Source organism: Nycticebus coucang, chromosome 5, assembly GCF_027406575.1.
Source record: "Nycticebus coucang isolate mNycCou1 chromosome 5, mNycCou1.pri, whole genome shotgun sequence".
Classification (NCBI taxonomy): domain Eukaryota; kingdom Metazoa; phylum Chordata; class Mammalia; order Primates; family Lorisidae; genus Nycticebus; species Nycticebus coucang.
In genome coordinates this window covers 89,346,556-89,359,311 of record NC_069784.1, presented here as the reverse complement: position 1 = coordinate 89,359,311, position 12,756 = coordinate 89,346,556, and the positions used below count along the sequence as shown (strand labels likewise).

Below are 12,756 nucleotides of genomic sequence, written 5' to 3'. Positions count from 1 at the left end.
CCGTATCTGACCAAGAAAGTTTCTTTCCAAAAGAAATGTAACTGTTTTAAGACTTCCCCCCTACACACAGAGATTTCATCAAATAACCAGGAAAGATTAATCACCAGAGAAGAGAAGAGGCTGGGCGTTCTTGCCACCATGCCAGAGAGACTGTTCATCTATTCTTCTGAGGGCAAAATCAGGGATTTCCTAAGAAACTTTATCTGTATAACAAGATAATATTTGTCCCATGAACCATTGTCTGAGCACTGGGTCTGTTGTTTCCCCTGAAAAATCATTTACTCTTACTCCCCTACTTCCCTCTCCCCTATGAGGAAGGCATTTATGTCTCTGCCCTGTGCCCCCTTTGAGTTCATATTTTGTATGATTTCCATGCACCCGTGCACATGTGGCAGTAATAGATTTGTTATGCTTTTCTCTTGTTACCCTGTTTTTTGTTACAGAAGTGTAGATTGTCACTATTTTCTATAAAGAGGAAAAGAATCACCCCTTTCCACCCTTGCAACCCTGTACTAGGTGATATATTGGGGAGAGGAGGTTATGAATCATAATCATCACTGTGACAAAAAATGGGTTTGAAAGCTTTGGAACATTTACTTGAATTATTTCATTTTAGCCTTAAGTGGTCAAAATGGTCCTTGATAGAGAGGGAGGTATTATTATCTCCATCTTATGGAAGAAGAAAATGAATTTTAGAGGGTTTAAGAAATGGATTAAATCCAGCATGACATCCCAGTATGAAATACCAGACTAAATTTTTTAGTACCAGAAACATATAGTCTTGTTAGATAAGATGTATTGAAGAAACAACTAAAACTACTCAAGAATTAAATACAAATAAATTGATGCATAAATATAATGAAATACTGTAATGCATGGTATTACCAGTAAGTGGCAAATAGGTGGCTGAGAAATCAATGTTGGCTAGATCACTAAGGAAGGTTTGAGGGAAATAGTATTCCAAAAAGGTATTCCATTTTACCAAGTAGAGATAAAGAAAACATTTCAGACAGAGCAAAATGAGAGAGCATTGAGGTAGGAGTTTAAGCCTGGTTGGGGAAGAGGGTGGGTGACAAAGTGGTTCTCCTGATTGGTCTAGGCCTTGGTAGAAGCAGGGTATTAGGCTGGAGAGATCAAATCAAAATTCGAAGAGCCTAGAATGTGAGGATGAAAATTTTCAAATCAAGCCTTTGAGCAGAATTACTGGTATTATCCAAGAGAGAGGGAAATGATTAAAGAAGTCTTCTACATGGAAACGGCATGATGAGGACATGCTGCGCAGACGGAAAGAGAGATGCTGGAGGCCAGGAAAAATAATTCAAAGGCGAAAACCACCCAGAGGCCTTTATGATCACAGTGGGAACAGAAAAGATAGATGAGAAAAGGGGTAAATTCAGATTTAAAGATGTTTAAAAAAATTGTTCCCAAGTAGTTGAGCGCCATGGAATGGAGATACTCCAATGCCTGGGAAACAAGTTCCAGAGAGGGAGTTTAACCCAGGAAGGGATATGACTAAGGCAACTGATATCTAACTTGGAGAAAAGGTGGAGAAAAGGGCCAGGTGAAATATATATATGTATATGAAATAAGTACATAATTATGTGTTTTTATGTTTTACACACATATGCCACTCTGCTCTTGTAGCAGGCATGCAATGAACACCTGTTTCCGGCTCACCTCCAGAGCCCTGTGGCTGACATGGTATAAAGGTAATTAGTTTAGACATGATAACTAGGATTGTGACAATAGAGAAGTCATTTCTCATCTCAACACATGCATAAATGACAACAATAACAAAAATTAGAGATCCAAGAAGTAAGACTGAAGAACATTCAGAGTTAGTGGAGAGCAGGATCTAACAAAGGTGACTGTGCAGCAGGGGAGAGTCGCAGTTTCCTCTGGAAACTGCAAAATTACCTTCTAAAGCATTGGCTTTAAAGCTTCATATTCACTGTGAAGGGTGTGAACGATAAAATTAATGGAGAAAGCCAAGTTATTCTGCTGAAGAGACCCATTTGAAAGTGAAATAGAGGTCAAAACCCCACTCTAGCATGGAAATTGGAAACTGCCAGATGTTCCAGTGCTATAGTGTAGTTCAAAAGGGGAAGAATGGATGGATCATTAACCAGGCCACCTGGCATTGTAGAATTTATAGTTTCTTTGTTATGTAAAATGCACAATCATAACAGAAACATTAAAAACCAGAGTAGGTTCAAGGAAGGGCAGAAAACAATGTAATTCAAATTTTACTGTAATAAACAAAACTAACAGCAGAGGGCTCCCTTCAACACCTGGCAAATTCTCAACGCTGAGAAACTAACTTCAAATGGAGGACCCTTTTATTTTCTGGTAACTTCTGGTTATAGCTAAAAATTTCCATACATGGGTGAAAGCAACTATCCATTTGTAAATAAATTGAGAATACAATATTTAAATCTTCAGGTCCAGAAACACCTTTCTTTTTTTAATTTGTTTTTCCCACTGTGCTTTCTGTTAATGAGAAACTATCTGAAATTAATAATGCAATAATTCAGGGTGGTCTAGGTATAAAATGCCTCAAGACAGTAGAGAGAACTCTATAACCTCTCTAAAGTATTTCAGACTATCCACCTGATGACACAGACAGGATTTCCATTTTTGACCTATACCCTCTGTATTCAAATGCACAAATTCCAAACCCAAGAGGGCTGCACTCTGCAATCAGAGTCTTTAACAGTTTGAGGCCTTGAGGAGAACTGACATCTGGCTAAACACAGACATGTTTTAAAATTAAACCAGTATACTATTTATGTTTTTAAAGATATTTTCAAGGTATTTGGGGTCATTACAGTACACACTACTCAAGAGAGTTGACTCTATGTAGGTTACTCCTGTTTTCAGCCAGCTATTTTTGGCTTATTATTAAAAATATGGGTAGGGCGGCGCCTGTGGCTCAGTCGGTAAGGCGCCGGCCCCATATACCGAGGGTGGCGGGCTCAAACCCGTCCCCGGCCAAACTGCAACAAAAAATAGCCAGGTGTTGTGACAGGCGCCTGTAGTCCCAGCTACTTGGGAGGCTGACACAAGAGAATCGCTTAAGCCTCAGGAGTTGGAGGTTGCTGTGAGCTGTGTGAGGCCACGGCACTCGACCAAGGGCCATAAAGTGAGACTCTGTCTCTACAAAAAAAAAAAAAAAAAATATGGGTAAAAGGGGTCTTTGCCTCAAAATATTCATTGTCCTTAGAAAGTGCAATGATTGCCACCCGTCCACACTTCCTTCATGGAGTAATTGCTGTGAGAAGATTTTCCCATTCACAACAGGAAGTTTCTATTTTCTCTTTTTGGATGTCATGTAACCAGCCCATGTTAAAAGGGGTCAACAGTTGCTGAGGACATAGTTGATGCTGTGGAAATTCACCTACTGAGACACTTGGAATATGAAGAAGATGGCAGCCGAGTAACAGCTTCCTTGCATCTGGGCACCGTGAGTCTGGGGAGATAGGACTCCAGGCATCTCTGGCTGGTGGGATCTGCCTATCATCACCCCTGAGGGGATACAGGGAGTCAGCGAGAGACTTCTGGACCCCAAGAGGAGGACTAAAACAGTGGAAAACCGGCAAGTGGTCGCGTGTGTTCAATCCGTCTAAACCCGCCCACAACTTCCACAGGCACGAGAACTTAAAGAGCAAGAGGAAGTGAAAGGAAAATTAGGGCAAGGAAACAGATAAAAGAAATCACTCATGAGGAAGAATCAGCAGAAAACTCCAGGCAACATGAAGAACCAGTCCAGAACAACCCCGCCAAGGGACCATGAGGTACCTACTGCAGAGGATTCCACCAGTATAGAAATGTTAGGAATGACAGAAAGGGAATTTAGAATACACATGTTGAAAACAATGACAGAAATGATGGAAACAAAGTAGAAATAAAGTGGAAATTAACCAAAAGGAAATTCAAAAACAGAATCAAATAAGAGATGAACGATATGAAGAATATAAAAAGGATATAGCAGAGCTGAAGGAAATGAAACAGTCAATCAGGGAACTTAAAGACGCAATGGAAAGTATCAGCAACAGGTTAGACCATGCAGAAGAAAGAATTTCAGAGGTAGAAGACAAAGTTTTTGAGATAACTCAGATAGTAAAAGAGGCAGAAAAGAAGAGAGAGAAAGCAGAACGTTCACTGTCAGAATTATGGGACTTTATGAAGCATTCCAACATACGAGTTATAGGAATTCCAGAAGGGGAAGAAGAATGCCCCAGAGGAATGGAAGCCATACTAGAGAATATTATAAAAGAAAATTTCCCAAATATCACCAAAGATTCTGATACACTGCTTTCAGAGGGCTATTGGACCACAGGTCGCCTCAACTCTAACCGAGCTTCTCCAAGACACATTGTGATGAACCTGTCCAAAGTCAAGACAAAAGAAAAGATTCTGCAAGCTGCCAGGAGTAAGCACCAGTTGACCTACAGGGGCAAATCCATCAGAGTGACCGCAGACTTCTTTAATGAAACTTTCCAAGCAAGAAGACAATGGTCATCTACCTTTAATCTACTTAAACAGAACAATTTCCAGCCCAGAATTCTGTACCCTGCTAAGCTAAGCTTCAAAATTGACAGAGAAATCAAATCATTTACGGATATACAAACATTGAGGAAATTCGCCACAACAAGACCATCTCTACAGGAAATACTTCAACCTGTTTTGCACACTGACCACCACAATGGATCAGCAGCAAAGTAAGAACTCAGACATTAAAGGACAGAACCAAACCTCCACACTGAAGCAAAAGATAAAACTAAGCAATGGACTCTCACAAAATAAGACGAATAGAATACTACCACACTTATCAATTATCTCAATAAATGTTAATGGCTTTAATTCCCCACTGAAGAGACATAGATTGGTTGACTGGATTAAAAAACACAAGCCATCAATTTGCTGTCTACAAGAAACACACCTGGCTTCAAAAGACAAATTAAAGCTCCGAGTCAAGGGTCAGAAGACAATTTTTCAGGCAAATGGAATTCAGAAGAAAAGAGGAGTTGCCATCTTATTTTCAGATACATGTGGATTTAAAGCAACTAAAGTCAAAAAAGACAAAGATGGTCACTTTATATTGGTCAAGGGAAAAAAACAACAAGAAGACGTTTCAATTCTAAATATCTATGCACCCAATTTAAATGCTCCCAGATTCTTGAAACAGACCTTACTCAGTCTGAGCAATATGATATCTGATAATACCATCATAACAGGGGACCTTAACACTCCTCTTACAGAGCTGGACAGATCCTCTAAACAGAAATTAAACAAGGATATAAGAGATGTAAATGAGACCCTGGAACAACTGTGCTTGATAGACGCATATAGAACACTCCATCCCAAAGATAAAGAATATACATTTTTCTTATCACCCCATGGAACATTCTCCAAAATTGATCATATCCTGGGACACAAAACAAATATCAACAGAATCAAAAGAATTGAAATTTTACCTTGTATCTTCTCAGACCATAAGGCACTAAAGGTGGAACTCAACTCTAACAAAAATGCTCGACCCCACCCAAAGGCATGGAAATTAAACAATCTTCTGTTGAATAACAGATGGGTGCAGGAAGAAATAAAACAGGAAATCATTAACTTCCTTGAGCATAACAACAATGAAGACACAATCTACTAAAACCTGTGGTATACTGCAAAAGCAGTTTTGAGAGGAAAATTCATCGCTTTAGATGCCTACATTCGAAAAACAGAAAGAGAGCACATCAACAATCTCACAAGAGATCTTATGGAATTGGAAAAAGAAGAACAATCTTAGCCTAAACTCAGTAGAAGAAAAGAAATATCCAAAATCAAATCAGAGATCAATGAAATTGAAAACAAAAGAATCATTCAGAAAATTAATGAAACAAGGAGTTGGTTTTTTAAAAAAATAAATAAAATAGATAAACCCTTGGCCAGACTAACGGGAAATAGAAATGTAAAATCTCCAGTAACCTCAATCAGAAATGATAAAGGGGAAATAACAACTGATCCCACACAGATACAAGAGATCATCTCTGAATACTACCAGAAACTCTATGCCCAGAAATTTGACAATGTGAAGGAAATGGATCAATATTTGGAATCACACCCTCTCCCTAGACTTAGCCAGGAAGAAATAGAGCTTCTGAACAGACCAATTTCAAGCACTGAGATCAAAGAAACAATAAAAAATCTTCCAACTAAAAAATGCCCTGGTCCAGATGGCTTCATTCCAGAATTCTATCAAACCTTCAAGGAAGAGCTTATTCCTGTACTGCAGAAATTATTCCAAAAAACTGAGGAAGAAGGAATCTTCCCCAACACATTCTATGAAGCAAACATCACCCTGATACCAAAACCAGGAAAAGACCCAACCAAAAAGGAGAATTTCAGACCAATCTCACTCATGAATATAGATGCAAAAATTCTCAACAAAATCCTAGCCAACAGATTACAGCTTATCATCAAAAAAGTCATTCATCATGATCAGGTAGGCTTCATCCCAGGGATGCAAGGCTGGTTTAACATACGCAAGTCTATAAACATTACACACCATATTAACAGGGGCAAAAATAAAGATCACATGATCCTCTCAATAGATGCAGAAAAAGCATTTGATAAAATCCAGCATCCTTTTCTAATTAGAACACTGAAGAGTATAGGCATAGGTGGCACATTTCTAAAACTGATTGAAACTATCTATGACAAACCCACAGCCAATATTTTACCATGCTCATGGATGGGAAGAATCAACATTGTTAAAATGTCTATACTTCCCAAAGCAATCTACCTATTCAATGCCATTCCGATCAAAATACCAACATCGTACTTTCAAGATTTGGAAAAAATGATTCTGCGTTTTGTATGGAACCGGAAAAAACCCCGTATAGCTAAGGCAGTTCTTAGTAACAAAAATAAAGCTGGGGGCATCAGCATACCAGATTTTAGTCTGTACTACAAAGCCATAGTACTCAAGACAGCATGGTACTGGCACAAAAACAGAGACATAGACACTTGGAATCGAATTGAAAACCAAGAAATGAAACTAACATTTTACAACCACCTAATCTTTGATAAACCAAACAAGAACATACCTTGGGGGAAAGACTCCCTATTCAATAAATGGTGTTGGGAGAACTGGATGTCTACATGTAAAAGACTGAAACTGGACCCGCACCTTTCCCCACTCACAAAAATTGATTCAACATGGATAAAGGACTTACATTTAAGGCATGAAACAATAAAAATCCTCCAAGAAAGCATAGGAAAAACACTGGAAGATATTGGCCTGGGGAAAGACTTCATGAAGAAGACTGCCATGGCAATTGCAACAACAACAAAAATAAACAAATGGGACTTCATTAAACTGAAAAGCTTCTGTACAGCTAAGGAGACAATAACCAAAGCAAAGAGACAACCTACACAATGGCAAAGGATATTTGCATATTTTCAATCAGACAAAAGCTTGATAACTAGGATCTATAGAGAACTCAAATTAATCCACATGAAAAAAGCCAACAATCCCATATATCAATGGGCAAGAGACATGAATAGAACTTTCTCTAAAGACGACAGACGAATGGCTAACAAACACATGAAAAAATGTTCATCATCTCTATATATTAGAGAAATGCAAATCAAAACAACCCTGAGATATCATCTAACCCCAGTGAGAATGGCCCACATCACAAAATCTCAAAACTGCAGATGCTGGCGTGGATGTGGAGAGAAGGGAACACTTTTACACTGCTGGTGGGACTGCAAACTAGTACAACCTTTCTGGAAGGAAGTATGGAGAAACCTCAAAGCACTCAAGCTAGACCTCCCATTTGATCCTGCAATCCCATTACTAGGCATCTACCCAGAAAGAAAGAAATCCTTTTATCATAAGGACACTTGTACTAGACTGTTTATTGCAGCTCAATTTACAATCGCCAAAATGTGGAAACAGCCTAAATGCCCACCAACCCAGGAATGGATTAACAAGCCGTGGTATATGTATACCATGGAATACTATTCAGCCATTAAAAAAAATGGAGACTTTACATCCTTCGTATTAACCTGGATGGACGTGGAAGACATTATTTTTAGTAAAGCATCACAAGAATGGAGAAGCATGAATCCTATGTACTCAATTTTGATATGAGGACAATTAATGACAATTATGGTTATGGGGGGGGAACAGAAAGAGGGAAGGAGGGAGGTGGGTGGGGCCTTGGTGTGTGTCACACTTTATGGGGGCAAGACATGATTGCAAGAGGGACTTTACCTAACAATTGCAATCAGTGTAACCTGGCTTATTGTACCCTCAATGAATCCCCAACAATAAAAAAAAAAAAAAAGAAAGTGCAATGATTTTTCATGGCCAGTTTTACAGCAGGTCAAGTAAGGCACTCATTTAAATACTGACTTATTTTTATTTAGTTACTTTTTTTTTTTTGGTAGAGACAGAGTCTCACTTTATCACCCTCAATAGAGTGCCGTGGTGTCACACAGCTCACAGCAACCTCCAACTCCTGGGCTTAGGTGATTCTCTTGCCTCAGCCTCCCAAGTAGCTGAGACTACAGGCACCTGCCACAACACCCAGCTATTTTTTTGCTGCAATTCAGCTGAGCCGGGTTTAAACCAGCCACACTCGGCATATGGGGCTGGCGCCACCCTAGTTACATATTTTTAATGGCTTCTTTGGATTCATGGGGGCATATCATTAGCTACACTAGGAGTCAGCAAACTTCAACCTAGCAGGCCAAATCTAGCCCATTGCCTGTTTCTATGTGAACCACAAGCTAAGAATGATTTTTACATGTTTAAATGATTATAAAAATCAAAAACATTATATTTTATAATACATCAAAATTATATAAAACTCAAAGTTCATCATTCACAGAGTTTCAGTTTCATCAATAAAATTTCATGCAAATTTGTTTATTCCCTTGTTATGTAAGTACTTACATGATGCTCTAAATTTTGCCTCTTGGCCCACATGGCCTAAAATATTTTATTTACTATCTGGCTCAGTACAGAAAAAGTTTTTCAAACCCTGAACTATGCCAAATACCAAAACCATTATTTAATGTTCCTCGGGTTCTTTAAAAATAATGATAGACTTTCCTCATTTAGCATTAGAACCAAATAGTCTGTGCCACTGGTTCCTAAAATAATCTGTATTTTGGAATTACCTAGGTATATTAAAAAACTACTGGTGTTTGTGTCTCAGTCAAGTTTGGGACTCACTGACTTAATGCGCTGGCAGAATCAATCCACCCAGGTCTGTCAGGGCCCTTCCTTCTGCCATAGCCTTTTTTGTTTGTCCTGCTGCTCCCCCAGTAAATGGCCCAGTACAGCTGCCCCAAACTCCGCCTGCTCACCCAAAGTTTTCATTCCCAGCACCACAGGCTCTATTACCAGCAGTAAGTGACCTCCCCACCAACTGCACTGAGAAGATCAAGACCAACTTGTCACCAAGTCTACCTGAATGAAATTCCTTCCTTTTTTTTTTTTGAGACAGAGTTTTACTTTATCACCCTTGGTAGAGTGCTATGGCATCACAGCTCACAGCAATCTCCAGCTCCTGGGCTTAGACAATTCTCCTGCCTCAGCCTCCCAAGTAGCTGGGACTACAGGCGCCCACCACAACACCCAGCTATTTTTTGTTGCAGTTTGGCCGGGGCCAGGTTTGAACCCACTGCCCTTGGTATACGGGGCTGACGCCCTACCCACTGAGCCACAGGCACCTCCCTGGAATTCCTTCCTTAGGTCCATTCCTTTGTCTCCAATATTTCTAAAGGGAATATACCATATGGTTAAAAAGGGGATCTTAAATCAGGTTAACCTGAATTTTTTGTGTGTGTGTGTGTTTAAAGGCTTTATTTATTAGAAATGTACACTGAGTTATTTGTGGGTGGAATGGCATATGGTGGTTGTAAGCAGTGGAGTAAAGGAAACCCAAGTGGCAAAAGTTGATGGAAATTTAGTATACTGTTATCATTCAGTTGTACGTGATTGAAATTTTTCATAATCAAATATTAACATACTAAACTATTTCTTTGAACACACAGAAGACATTTTTATCAAACTGACATGTCAGAAAAATGCCATAAAGGACAGATAATATGTTGACTGGCACATCTGGATTCTAACTGGCAATCATTGTTACAGGTTCAATCCCACAAGATGAGTTTTAACAAAAATAAATACCATAGCAAATATTCAGAATGAAAGAAAGCTTACTTCATTACAATATATGAGAGAGAACTAACACTACTGATATGAAAATGATTTCACAGCATCTATGACTGAAGACATCTTTCAAATGGTGGATGCAAAGTACTCATTTTTTTTTTTGTTGTTCTCATTTCATAATAACAGGGTTAATCAGAATTTGAACCACTGTTCCTCTACTAAGAAGATGTGACCTGGGGTGGCGCCTGTGGCTCAGTGAGTAGGGCGCCGGCCCCATATGCCGAGGGTGGCGGGTTCAAACCCAGCCCTGGCCAAACTGCAACAAAAAATAGCCGGGCGTTGTGGCGGGCGCCTGTAGTCCCAGCTGCTTGGGAGACTGAGGCAAGAGAATCGCGTAAGCCCAAAAGTTAGAGGTTGCTGTGAGCCGTGTGACGCCACGACACTCTACCCAAGGGCAGTATAGTGAGACTCTGTCTCTACAAAAAAAAAAAAAGAAGATGTGACCTGGAGCAAATTATTTAATCAGTTTAGACATCGATTTCCTCATTTCTTTCTTTTTTTTTTTTTTGTTTTGTGGTTTTTGGCCGGGGCTGGGTTTGAACCCGCCACCTCCGGCATATGGGACCGGCGCCCTACTCCTTGAGCCACAGGTGCCGCCCCGATTTCCTCATTTCTAAAGTACAACTTCAAATATTCACTTCCTAGGGGTCTTTGTGAGGGTTAAATGAGATCCGCTTGCTGCTTTAAGTGTGGTCCTCAGATGAGCATCATCAGCATCATCTGGACACCTGTTAGAAGTTCAGAATCTCAGGTCTCACCCAGAGTTTCTGAATCAGAACCTGCCTTTTAAGAAGACTGGATAATAATTTGTGTGCACATTAAAGTTAGTGAATTACGGCATGAGGAAGCTTTTCATCTTGCTCTACATTGTTCCACATCCAGTCTATCTCATTATAGCCGTTCCCCAATACCCAACACACATGATGCTGGTGATGCCCTGGGCAGCTTTAATGTACAAAAAGAGATTTGTTTGAGGTTTTTTTTACAAAATTAAATCTTTTAGTTATATATAGGATAATACAAACTCAAGAGTACAGGATAACAATCATGCAACTTAGAAAAAGACACTTACTCTTCTGAACAGACATGACCTATAGGTGCACACCTGGGCTACGAGAGCTTTGTGCTGTTGAGAAAAGGTGCTCCTATGGGCTGACTGCCCTGTTTCAGAGCTGGAGTAGCAGGGACTCAGCCAATTGTCCTTGGGCTGTGGGTGGCCACCATGAGAAGGTAAGATTAGATGGGGTCCTGGTGAGGATGCTGTTGACTGGAATGAAAAGTGAGGATGGAAAAAAAAAAAGTGAGGATGGATTCCGGAAAATGCCAGAATAGTGAAGGACAATGGGGTAAAGTGAGGTGGAAAGTGGGCCTGGGGTTGTTAAGGAAGACTTCTGGGAGTAGATAGGATTTGACACAAATCCCAAGGCATTATAAAATTCAAGTATGGAGGTGAGGTGGGATCTAATATTTGTGATGTTATGAACAGGATTGGGTTATGAGAGAGAGGAGGTTTAGAGAATGTCAGCTGGTTGCACCATGTGGCAGGAAGAACAGTGGACTATAACGTGAGAGGTGGTACAGGAGAGGCTCAACTCTTAGGGTGTGAACATGAAACCATCTTATATTCTTCTAATAGCTGTCCCAACCATTCTAGATCAAGCCTTCCCTAACATCATCTGAGCCCTATTCCCTATTTTCATAGTCTCTTTAGTTCACTAAGAGCTAATGTCATACTCCATTCAGAATTTTCTTTTCCCTTCCTCCAGCCAAGAGCATGGTCTCTACCAGATACACCCCCCTACCACCCTCCCCCTGAGGGGACTCCCCTGGTACCAGCGAGGCTGTAGACCCTCTCCCAAGCTGCTCTCCTGCTTGTCTATGGCCCCCACCCCATGCCTCACCTTCTCCCATTGCTCCCTCCGAGCAGCGACTAGGCACTGGCAGCTCCCGGCACATTTTGGCCACATCTCTGGTTGACCCCGGTTGACATTATTGTGTCACATCCTTGTGTGCCTCACTGGAGAATTTCTCTAGAAATTTCTCTTTAAACAGGGGTTGCCTGTTTAAATAAACTTTGGCATATTACAATTTTAAAGAGTTTACTTGAGCAGACAGCAATTCGTGAATCAGTAAAGCCAGAAGTAGTTCAGGCTCCCACATAGGAACATAAAGAGGTTTTTACAGGGTGAAACAAAGAAAATATTGGATTGATTAAAGTTTGAACAATTGCCTTATTTGGATTATCCCAGTGGGAAGTTAAGGACAGTATAATTAATGCCTCATTGGCCACATTGACTGAGCTTAAATTTCATTTTCTTTTAAATTCTGAGTTGGGGTTAGGTTTGCTTACGCAGGAACCCAGGGTCTGCCCCAGTCTAATGGCCTCCCATTTAATTATTTTAACATCCCTAACCTCACTTAACCTCCCTGGCCAGTTCCTAGGTCTACAACAAGTACGTGTGGAAGCCGTGTCAGTATCTCTTGAAAAGGAGCACATGTCATTGGGC

The 12,756-nt window shown here is 40.2% G+C and overlaps 1 pseudogene across 1 annotated transcript in view; it reads right to left on the bottom strand.

Annotated features, from left to right (window-relative positions):
* LOC128585542 (cyclin-dependent kinase 11B-like) overlaps positions 1 to 12,205 on the bottom strand; it is a 40,767-nt pseudogene extending 28,562 nt beyond the window's left edge. The window contains exon 1 of the transcript XR_008380060.1: positions 12,151 to 12,205. The product of XR_008380060.1 is annotated as a cyclin-dependent kinase 11B-like (transcript). The remainder of the gene's footprint in view (positions 1 to 12,150) is intronic.
* Positions 12,206 to 12,756: the final 551 nt, after the last annotated feature.